Source organism: Fukomys damarensis, unplaced genomic scaffold (genome assembly GCF_012274545.1).
Source record: "Fukomys damarensis isolate Sample0158 unplaced genomic scaffold, DMR_v1.0_HiC HiC_scaffold_14, whole genome shotgun sequence".
Taxonomy (NCBI): Eukaryota; Metazoa; Chordata; class Mammalia; order Rodentia; family Bathyergidae; genus Fukomys; species Fukomys damarensis.
Window position 1 is genome coordinate 58,442,069 of NW_022900926.1, and position 27,317 is coordinate 58,469,385.

General features: G+C 33.4%; 1 pseudogene; it reads left to right on the plus strand.

The window, feature by feature from the left end:
* The first annotated feature begins 5,569 nt into the window (after positions 1 to 5,569).
* LOC117285977 overlaps positions 5,570 to 27,317 on the plus strand; it is a 43,622-nt pseudogene continuing 21,874 nt past the window's right edge.

Sequence of the window (27,317 nt, forward strand, 5' to 3'; positions counted from 1 at the left end):
TAGAATGCGGCCATTAGCTTACCAGTGAAAAGCCTCCGTTCATTGTACTTTTTTTAAGGGATAGTTTCACAGAAAGCATCAGTCATGGTTTTCTGACCTTGCCTCTACCTGTAATAAAACAGTAATGAGTAATCTTAAATATCCAGGCGTTGCACTAAAAACTGAAATTTGCCAGACTGAAGCTGCACTATTATGGGGAAGAAGAAAAACAGATATCCATGCTGTCAGCTCCGCTCAGACCGGCCTCAGCTCTGGGGAGTTCCTCGTCTTCCTCCAACATACCCATCCTGCTACTGAGTGAGGTGAGAGCAGAAAGTCTGAGTCACTTGGTCCAATGCAGCTCAACTCTGAAAAGGGGGCACTGGATTAGACGTTGTCAGGCCTAGAGGACAAACTGATTTCTCCCTCTGCTCAGTTCTGCCTTCGTATACCTCCTGCCAGGACTATAAATCCCACTTGAAGTTGCAAATGCCATCTCACTGAATACTTTGGAACTGAGCATATTTTTCTCACAATGAGTCAATAATTCAATCAAATTATGTCAATGACCAAATATTAAATTTCCAGATACAAAGATGATAAGAAATAAGAAAATAACATTATATGGTTAGGTTTTATTAAAAACTTTAAAAAATTACTATATATGCTTTTGGTTTTCAACCAGAGACACCTTTAGTTGATTTTCTGTGCGGGATGGTGCATCTTCTAAACATTAACTTCCAGATTTTCTGGAACTGGAGTAACTTTGCTAATTGAATTAGTAAATAAACTAAATTTATTTCATTATTCTTCTGTATCTGTGAATTTTTTAAAACTACTGACTCAATGTTATCAACTTGCTTCTGCAGAAAGTATAGTTATCAAATAATTCATAGTGAAACTTTCCTTCAAAGCCAGTAGAAAAACCAGGTCCTGAATATTCCATCAGAAAAAAGGATTCCAAAAAATGAAGGCCAGATCAACATAACAAACATGAATTATTCTAATAAAACACTTTCTTAGAATTCAAATATGAGGAAAATTGGGAGTGATATATTATATTATATATAATACACAGTATAAAATATATAATATATAAAATATATTAAATTAATGAGTAATGATTGAGGTTGTAAATATCATTGTGACTAATCATGCTCATTTTATTTGGTTTTGTTAATTGAAAAAAATTAATAAATCAATAAATTGATGAAGATGTGATTTATGTAACTGTATTATGCAGCTTGGGCTACTATAACAAAATATCATATAGATCATAGACTGAATGCCTCATAAGGGGCATTTATTTCTCACTGTTCTGGAGATTGAAAAAAATCCAAGAATAAAGACAAAATTCCAGGTGAGGGCCATCCTCTGGTTTACAGACAGCCACCTTCTCCCTGTGCCCTTACAGAGTGAGATGATCTCTGTCTTTTTCACTTGATATAAAGCCACTAATTTCATCACCAGGGCCCTACTCTCAGAATTCATCTAGTGCTAATTACCTTTCAAGATCCAATTTCCAGACACCATCTTCTTATGGGTGAAAAATTTAACATGTGAACTGTTGGGGTGGAGAACACAATTTAGACAAAAGAGCTATCTACTATTCTTTCTTCTTTTGAGGGAGGTGCAGATTGAGCCAGGGTCTCACTCTGTAACTCAGCTAGCCTTGTACTGGTTATGTTGCCCAGGCTGGCATCAAAAATATGCGAATCTTCCTGCCTCAACCTCCCGAATGTTGGGATTACAGGCAGGAGCTACCATGCCCAGCTCACTATCTGCTATTCATATTTAAGACAGATGAGTCTTCTAGGAGGTGGAGATCCTTTCAGACTTCAGCATGTGTTGTTAGTGCGGCAGTGTGAAACAAAGGCAGAGAACTCTGAGAATGAGTTCTAGCTACAGGGGTGAAGCCTGCATGATGGGTCCATGATTCTCCTTTCCTTAGGAAGAGAATAGGTCTACCAAAAGATCCTCCCATAGATGTGTGATATTTCTAAGAAAGATATGGAATATCTGGTGTCAAAATAATACTAGAAAATTACACATATTAAAATAATTTCTTCTTTTTAATGATTGATACGATATATAAACTAAATACTTGAAGCATTTCTAAGAATTACAAACTGGTTCAAGAAAAGAACTAGCCCAAAAGGAAGATATTTGAGAGAGAACTATGTTCCATACCTAATACTTCCTGTCTAATAATCCTTTGTACACTGTTTATTGAATATTATTCTGTCACAGGACATTAGATTTAATCTGTTTAAAACACAGCCTGTGAAGTTTTAAACTGTGTATTTGCATCCAATTGGTTAAACATTTAAACAGATTTATCAAGCAATGTAGTTAAAACTGGTGAGTAATTTCTTAAGGAAATAAAGTAAAACAAGGAGAGAAAGACTGGAAAGTTGGGAAGAGAGACATGGCATCTTAAGTGGCCCTTGTGATAAATCACTGGGTTAATTGTTACTCCTAAAAGTTAATGATAAGAACTACTGGCTCAAAATTGTGTGGCAATGGGGGAAAGAAACACAAATAAACCTGAGAGTAATTTATCTCACAAGTGTGGGAAGTAGGGCCTCCATGGAAGGTGCGTGTTTATTGTAATGCATTGAAAGAGAGTCACTAGTTACTAACTACACTAGTATCAAAATTTGCAATGAGGCTGCTGCAACACTTGCTCGCTTACCACTCAGAAGTAGTAGATATATTTAAAATGGTTACTTCACCTAATTAGTCTTAACTATAAGCATGTATTTCCCCTATGTTCTTCACTTTAAGATACATCGTCTATCCATATTTAAAAATTATGCACAAATACAATAGCTTTGTACAATTTGTGCAAAGTATATAGGCAAGTTCAGGCATCACAGAAACAAAAAGAACTGCTGTGTTTTATGCCATGTTTATTTACCTCAACTCTGAAAGCAGAAATGATCCCCAAAGTAGTGTAATGAATAATGATTGAGATTGCAAGAATTACTGTGACTAATCATGTTTAGCCTGTTTGGTTTTGCTAATTGAAAATCAAGGTCGAATCTCCCTCCAGATAGATTCTGTATTTTATTAAATTTGTAGAATCATAAAACGGTTATGTCATTCTCAATTCTCAAAACTAATTATATTTGTTTTTGAAACTGCCAGACCTTATTTTCTGACTGTGTATTACACTCAGGTAAGCAATCTGATATGGTGACCTCAATGTTCCCTACTTGGCAATGCGTTGGGGGTCCTCTAGCCTCTGCTTGCAAATTGCGTGCAAGTTGCATCCACAAACATGCTTCTCTGTGATAACCGACCAGAAAACATGCCAAATGTTGAAGATTTATGTACAATGAGAGATCTCAAGTGTTTCATTTTACCATTATGGGTGTTTTTGTGCAATCATTGTTTACGGTGATTTATTTTATTTTATTTTGTTTGCTTTCTAAGATCAGAAGAATGATTTAAGTTCATTCTGAGACTTCCAAACACTGGTAATCAGCCTTCTCCCTCCCCTTTCTCCTGCCCCTTGTCCTCTGACCTCTCTTCTCCCTTCCCCTCTCCCTCGTCCTAACCCTCCTCCAAGTTTGCAGTTAATGAAGTTTAAACAAGGGTTCAATCTAGTAGATGACTTGGTTTGGGCTTTTGGCTTAATTAACTGGCTCAATTTCAAAATTGTCAGTTAATGAGTTTGTTCTGTCTCTATACTCCACCCCTAGATTTAGCTGTCTGGTTATCTGAATCTATTGATCTGGTTTTATATATTACTGTAGTTTCCATTGAAGAAATATATCTAAATACAGGTCCTTCAATGAAGCACTCATTAATTAGAAGAGATTATAGGGGTATTTATCCTACTTCTGGTATTTACTAGTCCACAAAGTGAGTTATTCATCGGAATGTCACTGAGTACAATTGTAGATGAGGTAGGAGCTCCAAAGGAAGCGCAGAGACATTTTCTTTCTGGCTGGAGGGAAAGATGTTTCTAGGTCTAGGATTCTCCAAGTTTTATGGACGCTGGGAAGTAGACAGCTGGATGAAATCCTGAGTCACATCTCACATAGCTGATGCTTCACTTTTTGTCAGAGCAGGGCTATGCTGATTAAGCCCTCAATATTTGAAAAGACAATATTTTCTTTCCTTTTTAAAAAATATGTCTATTTGTAAATCACAGAACAGAAGTAAGTGGGATTTCTTCTTCTGCCCCAGGCCAGCAATCCAAATATTCCTCACCTACACAGAATTGCCCTGGCCATCCTTTGATCAAATTCTGTGTTTTTTGTATTTTCCTATTCTGTTTCTTTTTCTATTCTTTTTTTTTTTTGCAAGCTCAAGGATCCGAGTTCAATCCCTGGTACAAAAAAAAAAAAAAAAAAAAAAAAAAAGGAATTTTAGAATGTTTTGACTGTACCTCTGTCACTTAATTTTTTCATATACATCTGTGCATAAATTATTGTAGTAACTTTATTTTTTTAATTTTTACTTTATGTCTTCATTTAGAGGTAACATCTTACTGTTTCCAGGCTGCTCTTGAACTCCTAAATTCAAGTGATGCCCCACAAAAGCCTCCCAATCAGCAGGAACTATAAGCCTCCCTTAATAATCCCAGATTGATTAATTTGAAATATATATATATATATCCACATTTCTTTGATACTCCTAGTTAAAACGATACAGCTTAATTCATCTGCTAAGTTTGAGGCCAGGTGTATTTAGTGACTCTTCTCTTGAATAGAATGTGAGAATGTTTCTTGCAAGTTTAACTATAAAGATGGGGAGTTTACATCCAGGATGTTCTCTTTTTCTCCCTCCCTCCCTCCCTCCCTCTCTCTCCATCTCCCTTCATTTGCTCTGAGAGGCAGTCAGTACTGGGAACACTCAGCATCCTTTGAAGAGTTAACATACTGAAGAACTGGGACTTTCCCATATCTGTTTTGAAATGAACTCCACTGAGCCTTAAGACAGCTGCCACTCCAACCAACCGCCTGGCTGAAATGTCATGAGTGATTTGAAGTGTGACCCTCCCACCTAAGCTGCCTGACTTCCTGAGTCTGCAAATTTGTGAGATAGTAAATTTTTTGTTGCTAAATTGAGAACAGTGTGCTTTGTAGCAACAGAGAACTTACAAATGTGTATATCCTTCCGTTTTTAAAAGACTAGATTATAATCCTTTCCAAGTAAGGTTACCTAACAGTCACATTTAAATTTCAGCCAATATAAAATGCATCACCCCCCCCAAAAAAAATCTCAAGTTTAATCTCAGGAAGTTTATTTTTACTAAACTGAGGCCATTACAATGTGTGTGCGTGTGTGTGTGTGTGTGTGTGTGTGTGTGTGTGTGTCAACTTGATGGACTTTGTGAGGATCCTGGTTTTCCCAGCGTGAAGAATGTTAAGAGTCGTGAGGTCGGGGAGGCTTCCACCCAGATTTCAAAGGAAGGTGCGGGAAGCCAAGGAAGGAAGGTGTCCCTGAGAGAGCAGTGCATAGAGCTGTGCAAGTGAAGCAGACGGTGCAGTGGCAACCTTGGGAGGTTGGAGGTGGCAGGAGTATAGCACAGCCGCAGAGGAGAGCTGCAGGTCATGAGCAGAGCAATCCCACAGAGATGGGGCTGCCCGAGCCCTTCCGAGCTCACATCTCTCCGTGTGACCCTGATGTTGAATATGGAGCTACAGGAAGTAATGTTTATCCTGCCGAATTTTGGTCCAAAGTTTTTTCATCCTCCCATCCCTCTTTTTTGAAATGAGAATGCTTACCTTTTGCCTTTTTTTTAACATTGGAATTATGTTTTTTATTTTTTATTTTAGAAGTTCACAGCTAAGCATTTGCCGTGAGTTTAGAAAGAGAATTTAACTAGGACTTTTGAAAAAAAACATTGGAACGTTTGAGACTTTGGCAAAGGGGTTGTCCTTTTTCTGAATTTATGGATTGTTGTATAATGTTTGGTGCAACTGTGAACTTGCTGTTGTCCCTATTGGGAGATAAAGTGTGGTTTAAGGAGATACGTTTGCTTATAAAAGTAGATAAGGGGTCCGATGTGGTGGTTAAAGTGGTTTATCAACACAAATGACTTTGGGATCCATTTGGGATTGGTGGCCCACACTAGTGGGTGTGTCTGGGTGGGTCATGGAGACACGGCCTTATGGTTAATGTCTGTTCTCTAATTCCTCCCTCTCTGCTGCTGCTCCCCTGCTTTTCTTCCCTCCTGCCACAAACTAAGTAGCCTTGTTTCAAATTACCCTTGTGCGATGCTTCTGCCTTGCGACCAGCATCCCAGGAACTGAATCTCCTTAAACCATGACCCAAATTAAACCTCTCCTTTAGATTGTGAATGATAAGCATTGTGGCCAGCATTTGGAAAGCTAATAGAGAGACAAAATTCTAAAAAGTAAAGAAATTTATAAGTATGGTAGTTTCTGATAATAAATTCTCTAAAAAAATATAAAATAGTAATTTAACAGAATCATGGAATTGAAGAAATGAAGGTAGAGGGCAAATTTATACAGAATATTCATAAAAGCCTCTGTGGAATATGAGGCTTAAAATCCATTCGCAGAAAAATAATGTTTCTACAAAAACTTAGAACTTTTCAGACAAGAAATAGTAAAAATGAATGTCCTGAGAGATCCCTTCCTCAGTGGGTTGACAAGAAATGACCTCAGTGAGTAGATAGGTATACACCCTTAAAAGTAGTATTTTGTAGGTAATAAGAAAGAGTTTGGAATTCACTGGAAAGTTTAAAGCAAAATTAGAATATAATTTGACATAGAATATTAGATTTTGAGTGTTTTAATTTTCATTCCCTAAAAGTAGAGCTTGAGACAAAGAGCAACCTCAGGATAACAGGAGTGCAGGAAGCAAGTATGTGATCTCAGTGGACAATAGCTTTCTTCTGATCACATGGGAAATTGTGGAGTGCAGACTGTATTCCAGTGTACGGTGTCAGCCTTTTTTACCCTGCCTGCCATTGGCCATTTTCTATCCTGAGGCTCAAAAGCGCTATACCCTCTGGAGGAGATGGCTCCCTCTTTTGAAAGTCAGTTCAGCAGCTCGGGGAGAGTACCTCAACTGAAAAACGCATTCAGATGGGTTATGAAGAGCATCATTAGAAACTGCATTGGCCACTGAGGGGATAATCTATTGTGGTGGTAGAGTTGGGTAAGAGGGAAGCAGGAAAAGCAATTATTAGATTTTTGTGATACTATAGTGAGGGAAAAATGGATTAAACCTGAATTGGACTTGGAAATGTGGAGATGAAGGCAAATAAACTTAGGGTGAATTTTGAGAGGGGAATAATAACCCTGGATATAGGGACAGAGGGAAAGTGGAAAATTAAAGATATTTGACTACTTGTTGCTTTATTTTATGAATAGATAGTTCTATTTCCAGAGAAAAGTAGGGGAGAAATAAATATGAATTATCATACATCTTCTCATAAGCTATCAAGATGGACTCTTCCCTAGAGAGACATACTGTATTTGCATAAATCATTTGAAGGAAAGAAAACAGAGTTTTAAGGAGAGGTAGCAAAACTACAGAAAAGAGTTAGAGGGCAGCAAAAAAAGAAGAGAATAAGAAAGCAATATGGTAGAGCATAATGGATAAGGGAAGGAAAAAGAAACAAAAACATGTAAGATATAAAGGAAAGGAAGAAGTAAAAATAGGTATCATCCATGTGTGAGGAGATTAAAGAAGAGATAAAAGTGACAATAAAAGGATACTTATAAGCAGCGGCATCCCAAATTAGACCTATGGGACTTATGGTTTTCTTTAGGATCCCTGAGAACCTTCCCATAATCTCAATCTGTGTCAATGTGAGGTCACAGTTTTTTCATATGCTCCATCCCCAAAAAACTTGCTATAACAGACCGAATACAGAGCAGTCGTGTGAACCCATCTATCTTCTATTAAAATAGTCATTATAGAGACTTGCACAAAATAATGCTGGTCACTAATTCCCGAATCGTGCATCTCTATTTTAACATGTTGCAGGCTTATGCATTTTTGTAAAAATATCTTTAAACTTTCCCTATTGTATTTTCAAATAATTACAACATCAATAGATATAACCTAAAGAAACAAAAACTCTTTGTGGTCCTCAATAATTTTTTTAAGAGGAAAAAGTGATTTCATGTTCCCAAAATTTGAGAACCATTGGTGTAGAGCTAATGTATGTTTCATATTCAATATTAATGAATAACTCTTCTGACTAACTTCTACTCTTATGAAAAAATAAATATGTTATCCCTTCGTTATTTAGTAAAAATAATTCAGACATTTAACTCTGAAAAGAGCAACCTAACTTGCCAGATGAAAAAGTAAAATATTCTGAGGGTTAGCAGTTTATCTACATTTATATGAACTCAGTAGAGTTTTCCTAGGAGGAAACCAATATGAGTGATGTTTTTCCCTTATATTTTCTTCTTAAATTTATTTTACTCCAAAGTATCCTAACTGAAAATGGTAGGCAATAATGCAAGAGTCAAAGTTATAAAATTTATGAGTGATCCATGGAATTATTGGTGAAATATAGAAATTGTTTAAGGAATCTTAAGAAGAAGAAATTTCAATATAAAGATATATGAGTCTAAAATAGTTGTAACACTATTATGAATGGGGATATTTTAGGGACCAGATAAACACTAACAATCACTCCTGACTCCGTCTTTCTCTTTAATATCGGTTCCCATTTCACAACATAACTACTACACCCTGGGTCCGGGTCAGCTTCTAATAGGCACATTTACTGCCCTTGTTGAGACCCTTAGACAAGGCACCCTCAGCAACTACCAGCAGCACTGTGCCCACCCTCGGCCATCTTTGCACATCTTGAAATCCCTCTCATCTGTAAGCAAGCAGCATTGGACACTGAAGACACCACAGCATGCCAATTATTTTGACATTCATGGAATCATTTCTTGAAAGAAACATGAAACTTTCAAAACCATGAAATTATGCATTTTCTTGAAAGCTTTATGGTTGGAAGTCATTTGTAAAACAGTCTTTGTGATCATGGCGAATTTTTTCAATGTAGGCTTCTGTGCTCTTAGCCAAAGTTCGAAATGGAGAAATCCAGATTTTTTTCTCCTAAATATCTTAAAATCATTCCCTTGTTTGAATTAAAATACTCTATATTTGCTCTATCAAAAGGGAAACATGAAGGGTTATCTGGAATTCCTGGGCTCAAGCAATCCTACTCAGTCTCTGGAGTAGTTGAGACTGTAGAGTACAATAACTCTCAGCTACCAAGGACAATTTTTAAAGAGTGCATGAGAAGAAAGAAAACAGATATATAAGAAAGCAGAAAAATCTGAAAGAAGCCTTAAAAGTAGGATGCAACCCTAATGAAATGTAATATATATATTACATATATAATGTAGAATATACATTATAACAAGTTATTTCAAAAATTCTGACTGTATGGCTAAAACAAAATTCTGTGAATAAAATGACTTGCCATTTATTCTATAAAAATAAAATGAAAAAACTAACTTGCCATACATCAGCACTATTGTAAAACTCGGCATGGAATTATTTTGTTGAATGTAACCAGAAATATTAATCATGTAGTCTTAAACCAGGATGACACACAGAATCACCAAAATGTCTTTATTTCAGTTTTTTAAAAGCCGGCCTCCTCCTTTTCTATTGCACTAACGGGAGGGTTAGATTCCCTCTAGCACAGATGTGTGCTGTAAGTGCACAATTAACTTCTGCTAAGATCTACAATCATGGCTTGTTTTGCTTTTAAATTCTGATTGTTTATGAAGTGATGCCTTCTGTGTACAATTTTAATTCAGGAGAACTGATTTGGGGGGATTAGCTAGAAATGAGAGATGGTCTCACAGAATTTTAAAGATATTTTGATATTATAATGTGTTAAAATGACTTTACTGCTTAGCTTTGTTATAAATTCATTAATATAGTAAATGAGAAAAATTAAATCATATTAAAACTTTTCTTAGTATACAGTGTGCACATACTTATAATACACTACTCAGTGAAAATTTGTTAGTAAAGATAGTTTAACCTTTTAAGATTAATTTATAGTAAATAATGCATTATTACTATAAAATAAGAAAATATATAGTAAATTTCTATTATTTATTATCTTTATTAGGAAGCATAGCCTATTCCTATTTCTTTATTCAATTTCAGGTCTCATTATATGTAAGTCATCCTAAATTCTCAATTATTGAAAAATTCCATTGCCTAGGTTTTATGGAATTACTGGGGCATTGATTCATTTTTAATTTTGAAATTCAATTGTAAACTGTTTTGTTACAAGATTGAGAGAATTTAAAGGGATTATTTTTAAAATATGTATTTAGTAGTCATCACAATAATTTCCACATCCTTAAAAGAGTAGGAATGATACATCTCCATATCTTTTCTTCACACACACACATACACACACTGCCAAATGAAGAAATAGAGATGATGGCTCACTTAAGTTAAATAACCATGCTAAAAATCACTTCACTCATTACATGTCTGTCTGCTTCACCATAAAACAAATTTAAATTTTTGTTACCTTGAGAAATTTAATGAGAAAATAATTAGAGAGATAGAAGGACCTCTGGATTCCGGGATAGATTTAAAGTAACTATGTGCAAAAAGATATTTTTGAACTTTTCTAAACTCTATCTTTTTCTTCAGTAAGGTTTGATACTATTTTACAAGGATGTGAAAATTATATTCCAAAAGCCCTTACTTAGACACGTATATTTTTCTTTGTGCTTTTAAAAATAATTGGGGTATATAATGAGAAGCCAGATGAGCAAAGATATTCGTTTGACACGTTGTACAGATGTGAAGAGGACTGAACTAATGATGGATTTGGGCTGTAAAAACTTGGCGGACAGTAGAAAGGAAATGTTGTCTCTCCCCTTAGTGACTGTTGGCAGTTCCAGAACAAAAAGGGGATCCCATAAAGCCTCAAATCTAGATACATGTGTTCTCTAGTTTTATATGAAAATGTTCTGTCAACGTAATTACTTAAAACAGCACCCACTTATTTCCCTATAGTCTGTCTAGCTTCAAGATTAGGCTAAGGTTGGGAACCCACTTCTGTGCTTCAAAAGGCAAAGATACAAGTGTTGGCCGGGGCTAGAAACTTACCTGAACTCAGTCTTTTTTGAAATGCTTGGCTGTTGGTATGATTAATTTCCTTGTATTTGTAGGACTAAAGCCCTTGACCCCTAGAAGTTATCGACTGCTCCCTGTTGCATGTGATTATGCATAACATGGTACTTTGATTTTTCTAGGCTAGCTGGAGCAAGTCTGTTGCAGTTTCTTATCATTTCTTTCCTCAAGGGAGGGCAGGGACAAGGGGAAAAAAATGAGAACCAAGACTTGTCATGTAGAGGTACAAGGTCCCAACCAAGTATGTAACTGTACTGTATCCCTAAGATGTACCAATAAACTCAATTAAAGCTGAAAAAGATTAAATCACCCAGACACTTCAGAAAAAAAAAATCCCTTTTTTGAAAAGCTCACCTGGTTTGGTCTGATCCTCCTGGGATAAACTTTGTTTTCATTAACACAAATTTAAATCTGGAAAATTATTTGATCCTTGCCAAGTAACTTAGTCACACATGTGATCTAATCATTTTCATGGGCTTCACTCACAATTTAAGAGGAGGGATTGTAAATTAGGGTCCGTTTACAGTTTTGTCACAGTGGGCATTGTGTTTGTTGCCTCATTATAATTTCACTTCTTTCCCTCATATAGTGTCATAGGGTTTGGGGATTATACTTTCAAGCTGGAGTGAGTGCTGCTTAGATTGAGCAAGTGCCTTTGGAACATTCTTATCTACAACCCACAATGATTAATTCATATACTTATTGTATTAAATTTTTGTAGACACACTGATAATTGAAAAAAATCTACCATTACTATATGCAATTCACTCTGATTTGTTGTTTTTCTTTTCTCTTCAGTTCTATCCTAATTTAGTCCATTTCATTCCCTTTAAAGTTAAAGAAATGCAAGTTTAATTTCAACAAATTGGTATCTCAAACTCATTAATGTGTTACCCTATGAAATTTGGAAACGTTGAACTAAAGTAATCATTTGGAGTCTATTTTCTGCCCAGTATCTGTGTTAAGAAGGCAGAGTATATTACCCTCTGAAACAAAGGCAAACTAAAAATTCAGGGAGAATGAGTCCTCCAGTGGAATAATTAGTGGGTAAACTGGCACCTATTTAAGCAAAGAAATCGGCCAAATCTAGAATAAATGAGAATGCATGTAAAAGGCAAATATAAGAGAAAACATATTACAAATTAATATTTTGTCATCTCACCAAGCTGTCCTGCACTTTTAACAAACCATGCCACTGTTAATATTGTCCCACTCATTCTTTATATTCTCCTCAGTTCAGTAAAGCAAGATTGAGGCAGAAACCTTGTCTCGCTTCATTTGTTTTATGCTGCTAAGCCTAGGAATATAATAGGAGACTTGGAAGCTGAGCTGGTGTCAGAGTTCTGTGTGCACAATTGCAGTAACATTTGTCTGAAATTCAGATTCAGAGGATCAGATTTGTGTGTGCCATGTGAAGACTAATTGTACAAATGTCAATCTTTTTTTCTGGTTCATTAAATTATGATACTTAATCAACATCAATGTCAGAGAAAGAAAAAAATACCCAAAGCTTTCCTAAAAGCTGTTCATATTTAAATATATGTTGATTGATAGAAGCCTATTGTTTCCTAGCGCCTAGTAATGTTCTTCACTGCATATATTACCTGGAGACTTCCCCAAACCAGAGATATTTGGAACGCTAATGAAAAGTAGCTTCTATTGTTATACAGAAAGTGCAATTTTGTGAGCGACCTGGGGACTCTCCCTATCCATCCATTGAGTACATATCTAGAACTTGATTGATTTCAACACATTTTACCAGCCAGTTATTGGTTATAGAATCCCATGAATAAAAATAAGAATCTATTTGTTGGCTGGCATATCAGAACATGTTAGCAAGGCATGGTTTCAATTTGACTTCGTTCCTTGGGAAAATAATAGAAAAGCAACTATGTGATTTTTAAAAAATGAATAGGCTTATCTTGTATTGCTTTCAGTAACTTTATAAAGTACTTTTCAAGTAATTACTAAAGGAGTATGAAACATATTAGGCCAAGGATAAGGTTAAACATTAGAGCAATCATACTATTGTTAAGTAAGAGTGTTAATAAAACATAAATATAATCTTTCTTCAACTTTATTAGGGGGCTCCACAGAGTGCATTACTTTGATGATATTTGTAAATAAATGAATAATTCTAAATTGTTTTGTAACTAGGAAGAAACGTGAGGCGATGAAACATACTGAGAAGTGCTGCATTTGTGACAAATATCCATGATTATTTTCAATGTATATGTATAGCAATTGAGATGGACAAATTTTAGAATGTCATGATGATCCTGTAATAGGATAGTATGTAGCAGAGTAAAGGGTAGAGAGGAAAAGTAAGTAAAAATCAATGCATTCATTAATAAACACAAATGGCAGGCTTTTATTTAACCCATAAATACATTGTTTATTGAAAACTTCAGCATATGGCAAGAATAAATTATTTCTTTTCTTCAACCCCTAAGTGCCTTTAAAGTGATCAACAAGAATAATGCAGCAGAGAATAGACCTAGAAATAGAAAACAGAAATAGAAAAAAAAAATCACAAACAAGAGAATCTACAACTAGCAATTTAAATCCTAATGAGAGAGGAAAATTATAAGAATAGACTCAAATAAAATCTATAGTTGTAATATAATATTAACCTCAAAATAAAATGTAATTAAGAGTAGAGGCAAAATCCTGTTCCATAAATAGCTATCCATAATCATATACAACTGACATGCCATTGTATTCTATTAGAAAAAGGAATAAATTAAATAAAATACAATATTAAATGAATCAAAATCCTAATTAAGTCCTCACATGAATTAAGTAAGCATCTCCCTTTAACTTTTTCTTTATGTTTCATGTATAGGCTGTTAAAATGCTTGACATAATTATAGTCAAAATGAATGTATTTTTGCCCATTCTGAAAACATGAAGTTTGGCAGGAAATTAAATATCCAAATTACAGCCAAACTAGTGAAACTTTGAATTGTTTTCATGATCAAGAAAAACTCTGGGCCTGATAAGCTGAGAAAATAATCATACATGTGTCACCTCTCCTTTGGACAGCATGAAGTTTGCAGCAACTTACTGTCACCTCAAAAATAATCTATTTTACTGTCACCGCACCATAAGCAGGAGTTAGCCTACTGAATACCACACAGATATTCCTTATAAAGTAAATTTTAAATGAATCTTTCAATCCTTTACCATTTTAAAGGATGACTGCTTCTTGAAAATTGGTCACATTTCATTGGGTTGGTAAACTTTGGGTCTTCTAAATAGCTCAGAATTTCTACATTTCAATTTCTAAAATGTCTAAAATTTGTGACCAACAAAACACATAATGGAATATAAAGTCTTTTCTCTGTAAGGTTAATATTGAAATCCAGTGTCTGTTGTCAGTGACAAAGTATTAAAACATCTAATAATTGATATAGAACTGCTGTAAGAAATTTAGTAGTCCTGATTTAATTTCTAATGAGAGTAGTGTTTTAAACTAAAACTAGGTTTGTGATTGAGTCTCAGCTGTGTCTAATGAAATGAACCAAGGAATATGTAGACTTTGTGCTTAATTCAGTTGCGATGCCTGTATACAAAAACTGTAGAAAGAACCTAATAATGTATTACACCTCAAATTTTTCCATTTATACAATTAAAAAATGTTAGAATTTGATTAAGCTATGAAGTTTTAAGTAAAGTCACAGTTCAGCTATACTAAAAACTGTATTCTTGGGACATCTGGCTCTGTGACGAAGCAGCTCATCTCACACTTACGGAGCCTTGTCAGATCATAATAACTATAAATCATGAAACTATCCATCAAATGACTTTTTCAGGCCTGGGATAGCAGAGTCAGGGTTACAATTCTTATGAGAAGAATCAAAACATGTTTATGAGCAAATAATGTCTTATATTAAATATTCAAGAGTCCAGCACTAAATTTTTTTAAAAATTAAAGAAGAAACATATTTCAAAATCTAATTTTTATTTCTATGTTTGGATTTTTAATATGCTTCATTTGTTGAGTAAACATATTCTATGATCATGAATAAAGGTTAGATGGAATATCTGGTTGATATCATAGGAGATATAGTTGTTCATATAGGACAAATATATAAATTCCCAAGTTTTACTAAGAATATTTTGTGTTCTTTGGATTCTGTCAGCATTTTTATCAAGATTCAATAATTTAGTAAGTAAATGTTTGAATACCAATAACTACTTGTTTGCAAAATATTACTACTGCCTAACTGGTCTAAAACACTTTGAGTTGGGTATTTCACATTATATCCTAGTATAATAATGATATATATGAAAATCCATGAATATAGACAATACAATGTAAAGTCAATCCATGTGGAATTTAAGTCAGCATCCCTGTTAGAATAAACTTATAAAACGTAATTGAAGATTTTCCATAGTCCCTAAATAAAACGATCTTCGTGTTCAGTGACTTCTCCATTTACTATGGCTTGACACCTATATAAAATCTCCAGAATTGTTCTTCCTGTTTATTTTATATTTTAGGACAAATTCTTCTAAATCGTGCCAAAATACAAATTTTAAAGTTTTGTTATTTGCATTTATAAATAGTTTAATAACAATGCCTAATTATTAAATTGTGAATATAATTATTCTTTTCTTTTGCAAAATAAAATAAAGAGAATCAAAAGATAGAGAGTAGAAGAGAGAGAGAGAGATCAAAGAAAATGAAATGCAAAAAATTAAATAGTAAAACACGAGAAGCAGGACTTTACATTGGTTAGATGCTAATTCTCAGCTTCTTTTTGGCTTAGTTAAACATGAAAAGCTTCTAATCTGATAGTATATTTCTTCTCATTGCCTCAGCAAAACTATTTTTGAATCTACAAAGCCTATGCCATCATCCTATTCAGGGAAATCTATCACAGTTTTGCAAATCACTCAAATTTTGCAGGAAATTATAATGCTGAAAATGATCACAGAAGGCTCCATTTTAGCTTTAGCCTAGTTCTGTTCTTAGATATCAATATATATTGCAGGTGTTTAATCCTAAAATGCGTCCTCCAAAACTGGCTCTTGTTATTAATGAAATGTTCATTTTTTTCAAAAGTAATAAACCTTATATCAATCATGTAATTGTACATTATGCACTCTTCATTGTTAGAATACATTAAAATAATCATGTAACCATTTGTTTAAATCAATATTTTTACACTTGTTGCTATTGTTTTAGTAGTCATACATTATATATACAATATATTCTAATTCTATATGCACTCATGTTGCACAATGTTATCACAACTTGCTAGAAGATAAACTAGGAAAGGCAATTTGAAAATAAAAAAAAATGTACTGAATTGAGATGGAAAGTTTTAAAGATGAGAAACTTGGGAAATAAGACAATTTTGTGCAAAGAATAGCTACTCTTTTTGCCCATGGCTTTACATATGATTTTGGCGTTACTTTAGAAAGAACACATTTTCTTTTCCAGTAACTCCTTAATTCTATCAAAAGTTGAGACATTTTAAAGATTATTTATCATGTACTTTTAAATTGCTTTTTATTCACAGCCTATTTTATAATAATAGAAGCAAATTTCACAAATACTACTCTGAGATATTTCAATAACTTTTTATAAATCTATATAAAATGAGGAAGGGTTCTAGTAGATCACTGAGGCAAAATGAATAATCAGAAGTAAGAATTTAAAATACTAAAAGATATTTAAAAGAAATATGCAATATTTGATTACTAAAGTATTGTCATGACTATTGACAAACTTCATGGTAATTTAAAAATTGGAAACTAGTTAAATTATAACCAAAATATCTAGTTTTCAAAATTCAAAGACAAAGAGCTACTAAAATTTTCATTTGGGACAGGGATAGAGTCAAGAAAATAGAGAATAATTTTCTAGTTTTTACCCTCAATGATATGAGAAACTTGGTATGAGTAGAATTCTACTCTTCTGAACTTTCCAAAGAGGGGAAAAAAATCATTGCATCATTTTCAAATAATTTCTGCCTCTAGGTTCATATTCTTGGAAGCAGAACCATATTTATGCTGATGCTTGTATTAACCCATTGTTATTTCTTTATTATTTCGATAAAAATACAAATGCATTTGAGCTATGGCTTCTCATAATTGAACACTACCCAATATATTCATTTCTGCTCATAAGACATATTCTCAGCTGGCCAAATAATCTTTTGCAGGAAAGAAAAGATTCTGGTATAAATCCTAGTTTAAAACCAAACACTCAAGCTAAGCTTTAGAACTAAGTTGTTATGACCATGTGAGCTTACAGGAAATGTTTGAATTTTTTTTAACAAAAAGATTATATCATTATGGTTTTAAATAAGCATCCATATAGTCCCTATCCAAACTAGCTGTGAGGCTTCTGCTAATTTTATAATAAATCTAATTCTTAGATTTTTGAAAAATAAAATTAAAAGTAATTACCTCAAAAATAATTTAGTAGGCAATGAGCAAAAACAAAAGTGTAGTCGGAGTCAGAGAACAAGGACTGAGGGATAGACCAGGAATGTTCTCTGTGGTATCTAAAGATATATTGTCTCCCCTTTTCACTTTACCCAATTTTTTTTTGTTCTCTCAGAGGATTATTTATCCCTACTTGATTTGCATAACATTTATATCACTCTGTAGTTTAGCATAAATTATGTAGCACTTTCAGTAATTTTCAAAATAATTTTTCTCTTTAGAGTTTGCTATTAGTGGTATGAGTTATATACATTTTTAAAACAAATATTGTAAGATAAAATGAATAAGTAACTTTATTGATCTTATGAGAAAATGTGACAATTAAGTTTAACTGTCAATTTTACTGGATTGAAACTCCAGCTGATTGGACCATGGCAGCGAAGTTACTCATACTTAAATGTGCTATTATATGGGGACCACTGGGCATAGGGCACTATGGTTCTTTCCTTCAAAGGGTGCAGCACTGATCGGTACACTCCCTATCCTCTGTTCATGGCAGCCATGAAGTGAATAGCTTTGCTGTGTGCTCTTCTTTATTAAATATTTCAAAGAGAAGAAAAAATATTTTGAATTTTTTTCCATATTGAAATGATAGTTGAGATCAATATATTTAACCTGATTTAAACATTATGTGATGTGTACATGTATCCTCAGCATCACATAGTACACTCTTAAAAAGCAAAATTGTTATTTTTATTTATTAAAAATGAAATTAATTTATATTTTACAACAAGAAAATCTTGCTCATTGCAATACCATGGAAAAACCTAGAGGACTTACTGTTAAGTGAAAAAAACCAGGAAAATACTGCATGTTCTCACACTTATAGAGAATCTAAAATAGGAAGAAAAGGTCCAAAGGGAAAGGGAAAGTCAGAGGAGTAGGGGAAAGGAAAGGAATAAACATGAGAAAAGGAAAAAACAGAAACAAAGCCTTTGTAAATGTAAATGTAAATGAGGGGTGGAAGGGGTTGAAGGGAGAGCAGGAAAATGGTGAAAAATAAGAATCAAGATATATCATGTAAGGGTACAAATTCCCAATGATGAATGTCATCATATAATATACCTAAAATGGACTAATAAACTTAATGGGAAAAAAAAACATAAAGAAACAACAACAAAAAAGAAGAGAAAAAGAATGTCATTATATACCAAATAAAGGAACGATCCGACAAGAAGAGATAACATATGTGCACCAAATATGGGAGCACCTCTCTTTATAAAACAAAAACTTCTGAAATTAAAAGATCAAATAAATATTAATGCAATCATAATAGGGAATTTTTAAAACCCCATTTTCTCAAAGAGACATAACAACTAAACAACAACAACGCAAAAAAACCAAAAAGAAATTTCAGAGTTGAACCACACCCACTGGTATATGGTCTTAACAGATATATACAGAGCATTCTACCCCTCAACAGAATTTTCAAAACTAGATCACATACTAGTCCACAAATCCTGCTTAAGTAAATATAAAAAAAATGAAATCACCCTGAAAACAGAAATCAATGACAAATTTTGGAAAAGGCAAAACCTCTTGGAAAATTAACAACATACTGCTAAACAACAAGTTGGTCACAGCAGAAAGCAAAGAAATTTTAAAATATCTGGAAATTAATAGCAATGACTATACCAATCACTAAAAGTTCTGGGATAATATGAAATAGTTTAAAGAGGAAAATTTATCTCAGTCAGTGATTACATAGGACAACAATACAAATCCAAATAACTTTATGAGAAATCTTAAGATACCTGACAAACTACAAAAACCCAGTTCCAAACCAAATTAAAGAGGGAAATTATCAATAAAATTGAGACTAAAACACTGTAAAAAAGCAAAAAATCTAAGTGCTGGTTCCTTGAAAAAAATAAATAAAATAGACAAGCCCTTAGCAAGACTCACCAAGAGACAGACAAGATGCACATCAATGCAATTAGAAGTTACAAAGGCAAATTCACAACGGATACTTTCAAAATTCAGAGGATACTAACTACTTGGAAAAATATATTACAACAAATTTGAAAATTTTGAAGAAATGGACAGATTCCTAGACACAAGCAAACTTCCAAAACTAACCCAAGAAGACATAAATATGATTAGCAATCCAATAACAAGCAATTAATTTGACTCAGAATAAAAAATCTACAACTGAAAAAAATCGCAATACCTGAAGATTCATGGTTGAATTTTACAAAAGTTTTAAAGATGTTTTATTACCAATACTCCTCAAGCTCTTCAAAGAAATTGAAAGGGATGGAATGCTCCTGAATTCATTTATGGAAGCCAATAACACCCTGATCCAAAAACCAGATAAAGACTCAACTAAAAAAGAGAACTATAGGCCAATCTCTTTATGAACATAGATGCAAAAATCCTCAGCAAGATATTATTAGCAAGTAGAATGTAGCACCTTATCTAAAAGATCATACATCATCATTAAGTAGGTTTCATCCCAGAAATGCAAGGATGGCTTAACATATATAAGTTTATCAATGTATTGCTTCATATAAATAGGAGCAAGGTCAAAAACCACATGGTCATATATCAATAAACAAAGAAAAGGCTTTTGACAAAATCCAACAATGATAAAAATCCTAAAGAAAACAGGCATTGAAAGGCATTATCTGCATATGATAAAGGATATTTATGAAAAACCAATAGCCAGCATCATATTAACTGGGAAAAACCTAAAATCATTCCATCAAAAATCAGGAACAAGACAAGGATGTACACTATTACCTCTTGTATTCAACATAGTACTTGAAGCATTAGCCAGAGAAAATACTCAAGAAAAAGAAATAAATACAACACATATAGGAAAGGAGGAACTCAAATTATCTTTATTTGCTGATGAGAAGATTCTCTACATGTAAGATCCTAAGAATTCCACCATTTTTTTTTTAGAATGAATAACCAATTTCAGCAAAGTAGCAGGATACAAGATCAACATGAAAAAATAATTAGCCTTTGTGTATATCAACAATGAACAAGATGAGAAGGAAGTTTTGAAAATAATATCATTCATATTTCAAGAAAAATTAAATATTTAGAAATTAACCAAGTAAGTGAGAGACATCTACAAAGAAAACTGCAGTACCCTAAAGAAAGAAACTTAAGAAAACATCAGAAAATGGAAAATTGTTCCTTGCTCCTGGCTAGGCAGAAATAATATTGTCAAAATGACCATATTTCCAAAGCTGTTATACAGATTCAATCCAGTCCCAGTCAAAATAACAACAGAATACTTTATAGATCTAGAGAAAACAACCCTAAAATTTATTTAAAGCTAGAAGAGACTCTGAAGAGAAAAAGGCATTTTGGACAACAAGAGCAAAATAGGCAGCATAGCAATACTAGACTTAAATCTATAACACAAAGCAATAGTAACAAAATAGACATGGTCCTGGCTCAAAGTCAGACATGGATCAATGGAACAGAACAGAGGCTATAGAAACCTCACCAGACTTATTCAATTATTTGATCTTTGACAAAGGGTCCAAGAATATATATATTGCAGAAAAGATAACCTATTCAAAATGTGGTAGAGGGAAAACCAGTTATCTATTTGTAGAAGATCAAAACTGGACCTTTAGCATTCACCATGTACTAATTAAAATTAAAATGGATCAAAAACCTAAGCATTAAAGCAGAAATACTATACCTGGAAGATAAAATGGGTAAAACATTTGAATATATGGGTGTAAAAAGAGATTTTCTAAACAGAACCTCACTCACATGAGAAATAGCAGCAAGAATCAACAAATGGGATTATTTTGGACTGAGAAGTTCTGTACTGTAAAAGAATATATCAGTAGAGAGAGGAGACAACCTACAGAATTGGAAAAAAAAAATCCCCAACTACTCCTCAGATCAAGTACTAATATCTAGAATAAATAAAAAAAACTCTCAAAAAATTGAACTACCTAAATTTAAAGACCCAGTCAATAAATAGGCTAGACAGTCAGGTGTGGTGGTGCACGCCTGTAATCCCAGCACTTGGGAGGCTGAGGCAGGAGGATTGCTGTAAATTCAAGACCAGCCTAGGCTATATAGTGAGTTCCAGGTCAGTCTCAACTACATAGTGAGACCCTGTCTCAAAAAAAAAAAAAAGGTATGGGCTAGAGAAATGAACAGATACTTCACAGAGAAATACAAATGGTTGAGAAATACATGGAAAAATGTTCAACAACTCTGGCCATTAGAGAAATGCAAATTAAAACAACTATAAGAGTACACCTTGCTCTGGAAGGCATGACAATCAGAAAATCAAACAATAACAAATGCTGGCTTGGCTGTGCTAAAAAAGGAACCTTCTTACATTGGGGTGAGAAAGCAAACTAGTACAACCATTATGGAAATCACTATGGAGATTTCTCAAAGAATTGAAATTAGAAATTCCATATGATTCAGCTATTCCTCTGTTAGGAATCTTCCCCAAAGAGCTTCATGCATCACACCACAGCCATACATGCATACCAATGTTTATAGCAGCACAATTCATAATAACTAAATCCTGGGACAGCCTGTATACACATCAACACATCATTGAATAACCAAAATGTGGTATCTATATATAATAGAATACTACTCTGATATAAAGACTGACAAATCTGGGGCATTTGTAGGAAAACGGACGCACCTGGAAAATACAATATTGAGTGAAATATATCAGATTCACAGCTTAACTACCACGTGGTATCTCTTATTTGGCTGAAGCAAAGTACAAAGAAAATGATAAAGGATGGATAAAAAGAGACAAGGATACAGATTTCATCCAATAGGAAAGTGGTCCAAGGGAACAAGAACAAGGGATGAGGAGGAGGAGAAAGGGAAATTAGAGCAAGAAATATGTGCTCTTACAGGAGCCTGGTAACTCCAATCAATGTAAGCATTAAATGTGATGACATGAACTAAAACATATAATATTGAAAAATATGAAAAAATGATAGGGGAACCAGAAGTGGGAGGGTAAGAGGAAGAATATCGGGGATGGAACGCGGGTCCTTGTGCTTACAAGGCAGGCCACAGAACCACTGAGCTAAATCCCCGGCCGAAGAGTATTTTTTTAAAGAGCTGTAATATGCACATGTAACTACTCCCCAAAATGACTGTAAACCGTATGAATTGGAAATAAGTACCAACAAAATAAAATTAAAATTGTTTGATACAGTTAAAAGATTTTTTTTTGCTGAAATGGATTTATAAGATCGGAAAACCACACAAAGTTAGTTACAAATTGGAAATATATTTTAAATAGTGGAAAGCATTGTGTGATCACTAGTTCAATGAAATGATGAAATTTGTCATTGTTAATAGTAGGGCAACCTAAAAATATCTGCCTCCTGCATAATTCAACACAATGTTTAATGCCTGTAAAATACTCTCTTTTCTGTTACACTATTCAATCCATCTTTGTAAGAAAAATTAACTTGTACATGATTGGCAAACTGTAAAAATAGTGTAATAATGAAGATGTGCTTGTACATATAATCTTTTATCATAGCCAGGAAAACCCAGAATAGTACCATTCTAATTTGACCAATATTTCCAGAGAAAACCCCGAGATAGAGAAGACAGTCACAGAAAAAAATATCAGCATGCGTAAAAATAATGAATAGGTATAAGTGTATCCAAATGGAAAATAAGTGGATATAGATGTTATAATATCAGAATTTGCTGAAATCTTGAATATATTCTTCCTTCACCCTTTGTGAAAATATTATAAAACTTTATGTGTCTTGGTTTGTGGTTCATTTAGAACTTCTCTTCTTATAGAATGAAATTTTGTCTATGATTTGATATAGCATCAATTTTGTGGTTTTTTTTTCATATACATACTCACTTTAGGAGTGTCATGTTTTGGAATGATTAAGATGTTGCTACTGTTTTATAACTTTTTTTGCTATAAATTAAGTTTCTCAATTTGTGTGGGTTCATTTCTAAAATCTATTTTGTCATTTAGAGGTTTTTTTGCCACAATTCCATTGTTTATTTAAGTAAATTTTATAAATTAATAGCTTAGATGTTTAAGATCAGTAATTTCTAATTATTTCTTTTAATTTTTAGGATTAGCTTTTTATTTTTTATTTCTACCTTTTCCAAAAATAAGGATTAATAATGTAACTATATCACAATTATATATAAATTTGAAAAGGATCTTTATCTTTTAATACACTAATGTAGCACATCTCCAAATATAATATATTTTATCATATCTTTCAATACTTGTTTATATCTTCTATACTTCCCACTTAAACTTTGTAGATCATTACTATTTTCATATTTATATTAATATTGTTTGCAGTACATAATGTTTACATTCTTCATGTGGGAGTGAAAAGGGTATCATTTAAAAATTATTTCTAATTGTTTGTTGATAGCATATATAATTCATTTTTATGTTAACCTCATGTCAAGTCCAGAAAACTAGCTTATTAATTAACCTTAATAAAGTGCATGTAGATTTTTCTTAAATATTCTATGGAAAAATAATATTTTTGTCACATAAGCAGATTCTTGTTTCTGTCAGTATTATTATTTCAATTATGATTATGATTATTACACTTAATAGGATTTACAGGAAGCTGATTTTAAGTTAGTCATAAGAGTTCTGTCTTAGTTTCCTGACTCGTTGCTGAGACAAAGGACCCAACAATCACAAATTAAGGAGGAAAGGGTTTTTTTAGCTCACACTCTGTAGAGGTTTCAGTTCATAGCTGGCTAACTCCAATCCAGGGTAGCAGCGTAGAAAGGTGTTACAGAGGAGAAATAGTACATGGCAGGCAGAAGGTAGAAAGGCAGCAAAGCAGTGAAGTAATGAGGAAGCAAGCAGCAAGTAGCCACAGTTTTTTTCACTCTGTCCCTTATATTATATCCAGCCTGCACACCCTAATGTCAAGTAGTACTCAGAACTATGCCAAGCCAATCAGTGGACTAATTTAGTAGTACATACTTTTTAACCCATCATTAAATCCTCATGCCAGAACTCATAAATCTTTTATTATTTTGCCATTAAATATGATTTTTCTTATAGTTTCTAAAATAGGTGCTTCATAGAAAGTTATGATTAGGGTTGGGTATTTAGCTCAATGGTTCTGGCACCTGCCTCGCAAGCACAAGGGCCCAAGTTTGAACCCAGTACCAAAAAAAAAAAAAAAAGTTACAATCTATATCTAATTATGTTATTTAAAATCATCAATATGTTTAGAGAAGCTTATAGTGATACTTTTATTTTATATTTTATTTTACATTAACTGATATATTCATATGGACTCTATTTTGGAGGGTTATGTTTTGTTTTTCATTACGTTTATAGGTACGATTAAAATATACAGTACAGTTACATTAATTCAGTTCATGCATAATTCAGTTAATACTGTAATTAATACAGTTCTTATATTTTCCCCATTCCTTTGCCCTCTCCTCAGGCCCTCCACTCTTGCCTGTTTACAGAGATGTTGTTTTCATGTTTTTCCTTTTCTATTTTTTCTTTTCTCTTCTTACCTTTCCCGTACCCCTCCACTTCCCCTACTCCTTTAGACCTTTTCTTCCTGTTACACAGTACCACTTATATATTTTGATCCTTATTTACACTTTTGGATTTTTACCCCAGAGAAGCTATTCAGTACTTATACCCTATTAATTTCACTTAAGCGTATGGCCTCAGTGTGCATCCACTTATCTATAAATGTCTCAGGGAGTATGTATTAGCTTTTTATCACTGGTAAACAATACATACCTATACTCACAACTTGAAGCACAGGATTAATTTAGCTCTAGATATCAAGGGATCCAATTCATGTTTATCCGGCCCCAAGGCAGTAGGGCATGGCAGAGCAAAGATGCTTATTTTATTCTCACCAGAAAACAAAGTATGGGAAGACAACCATAGAGGAGAGGACCAGGGATCATTGTATTACCTAAAGTCACATCTCTATCACCCACCCAGGCACACCTAGAAGTGTGATTCACTCATTCCCTAAGAGGTTTCCAAACCAATCAAGTTTAGAGGATTAAGTTTAACACTCTATTCCATTATTTTCTACTTAACAGACAAGCAAATCTCGTTAAACCATAATCTCCAAATAAATGCAAAGTCTTATTGCTTACAATATCACACAAGTAATAAATATAATGTTTGCTTTTGTATAGGGTGATGCATTACACAGAAATCAACAAAAAGAAAAACTGATCACGACAAAGAATTGAACAAAAATTAAAACTGATCTAAACATCAAAGAGAAAGAAAATTTAGGCTATCATATTGTAAAAATAGAAGGTTGACTATGGAAGTCAATATGGAGATACCTCAAAGAACTAGGTTTAGAGGTTGCATATGACGCAGTCATCCCTCTGCTGGGTATCTTTCCAAAAGAATTAAAAGAATCATATCACAGTGATATATGCACACCTATGTTTATGGCAGCACAGTTTGTAATAGCTAAAACTTAGAAACAGCCCATTTACCCATCAGTTGGAGACTGGATAAAGAAGATGTGTTTTTTCTATAAAATGGAATACTATTCAGCCATAAAGAAAGAGAAATTAGGGCCAGGGAGTTAGCTCAGTGGTTCTGGTGCCTGCTTCACAAGCACAACGGCCTGAGTTCAATCCCCAGTACAAAAAAAAAAAAAAAAAAAAAAAAAAAAAAAAAAAAAAAAGAATGCAAAATTAGAGTTATTCATAGGAAAATGGATGCATATTGAGGATATACTCCTAAGTGAAATAAATAAGGTCACACATGTGTAAATACCGAAGTTTCTCTGGTGTGAAAAATGATAATTGTAAATAAGATCCTAATGGTATAATTGACAATGTATAATAGAAAGAAAAGAACTAAAGGTGTAGGCAAAGTGGGAAGGGTAGGAGAAAGGAAGTAAGGGGAAAAAAATGAGAAAATGAAAAAACTTGAAATAAAGTTTCTGTAAATAGGGAAGAGAGAAGGGGGTGAAGGGAGGGCTGGGTTATGGGAAAAAAATGAGAACCAAGACCTGTCATGTAGAGGTACAAGATTCCAACAATGAATGTAACTGTACTGTATACCTAAAGTGTGCCAATAAACTCAATGAGAAAAAAAAATAGAAGATTGTATTTTGCTTTTCTTCTTTGTCTTAAGTTTATCTTCTTATCTGTTAAGCATCATTGCCATCTATCACGGAAATGAGTTGATGGACTGATCTTTGGAGCTGGTGTTTCCAATCAATTTAAACGACGGTGGTGAGTGGGAGAATATATGTCCCATATCCAAACGGTAAAATGATCACTGATAATTTTGAAAATTACTTTTGAACAGATTATAAGCTGAAAAACAATGATTATTTATCTTCAAACTATTCTGTCAGCCAGAGTACTGTCAAGGCTATAATGAGCAAATTTTCAATTCTGAGTTTAACTTGGGAAAGCCAAATACCTGGCTTCATGGAATGAATCCAGTGAATGTTTTATAATAAGCAATATGAACATTTTTCTCTTATTTTTTATGTTTTATGATTAGCTTTCTAGAAAAAGAGGCTGCCTTAAATATACCATTGGTTTAGTATTAGAGATGTCTCAGACCTTCATCAAAGTTCAACGAAGTGTTTAGTGAAAATAGCCAGCTTATAATTACAGCAATATTAAAATCTCTTTTATCTAATCCTTGAGTCTATCATGAAAAGCACCTTGAAGTTACATAACAAAAAGAGATGTAAATTGCATTCTTTTTTTTTTTTTTTTTTTTTTTTTTTTTTTTTTTTTTTTTTTTT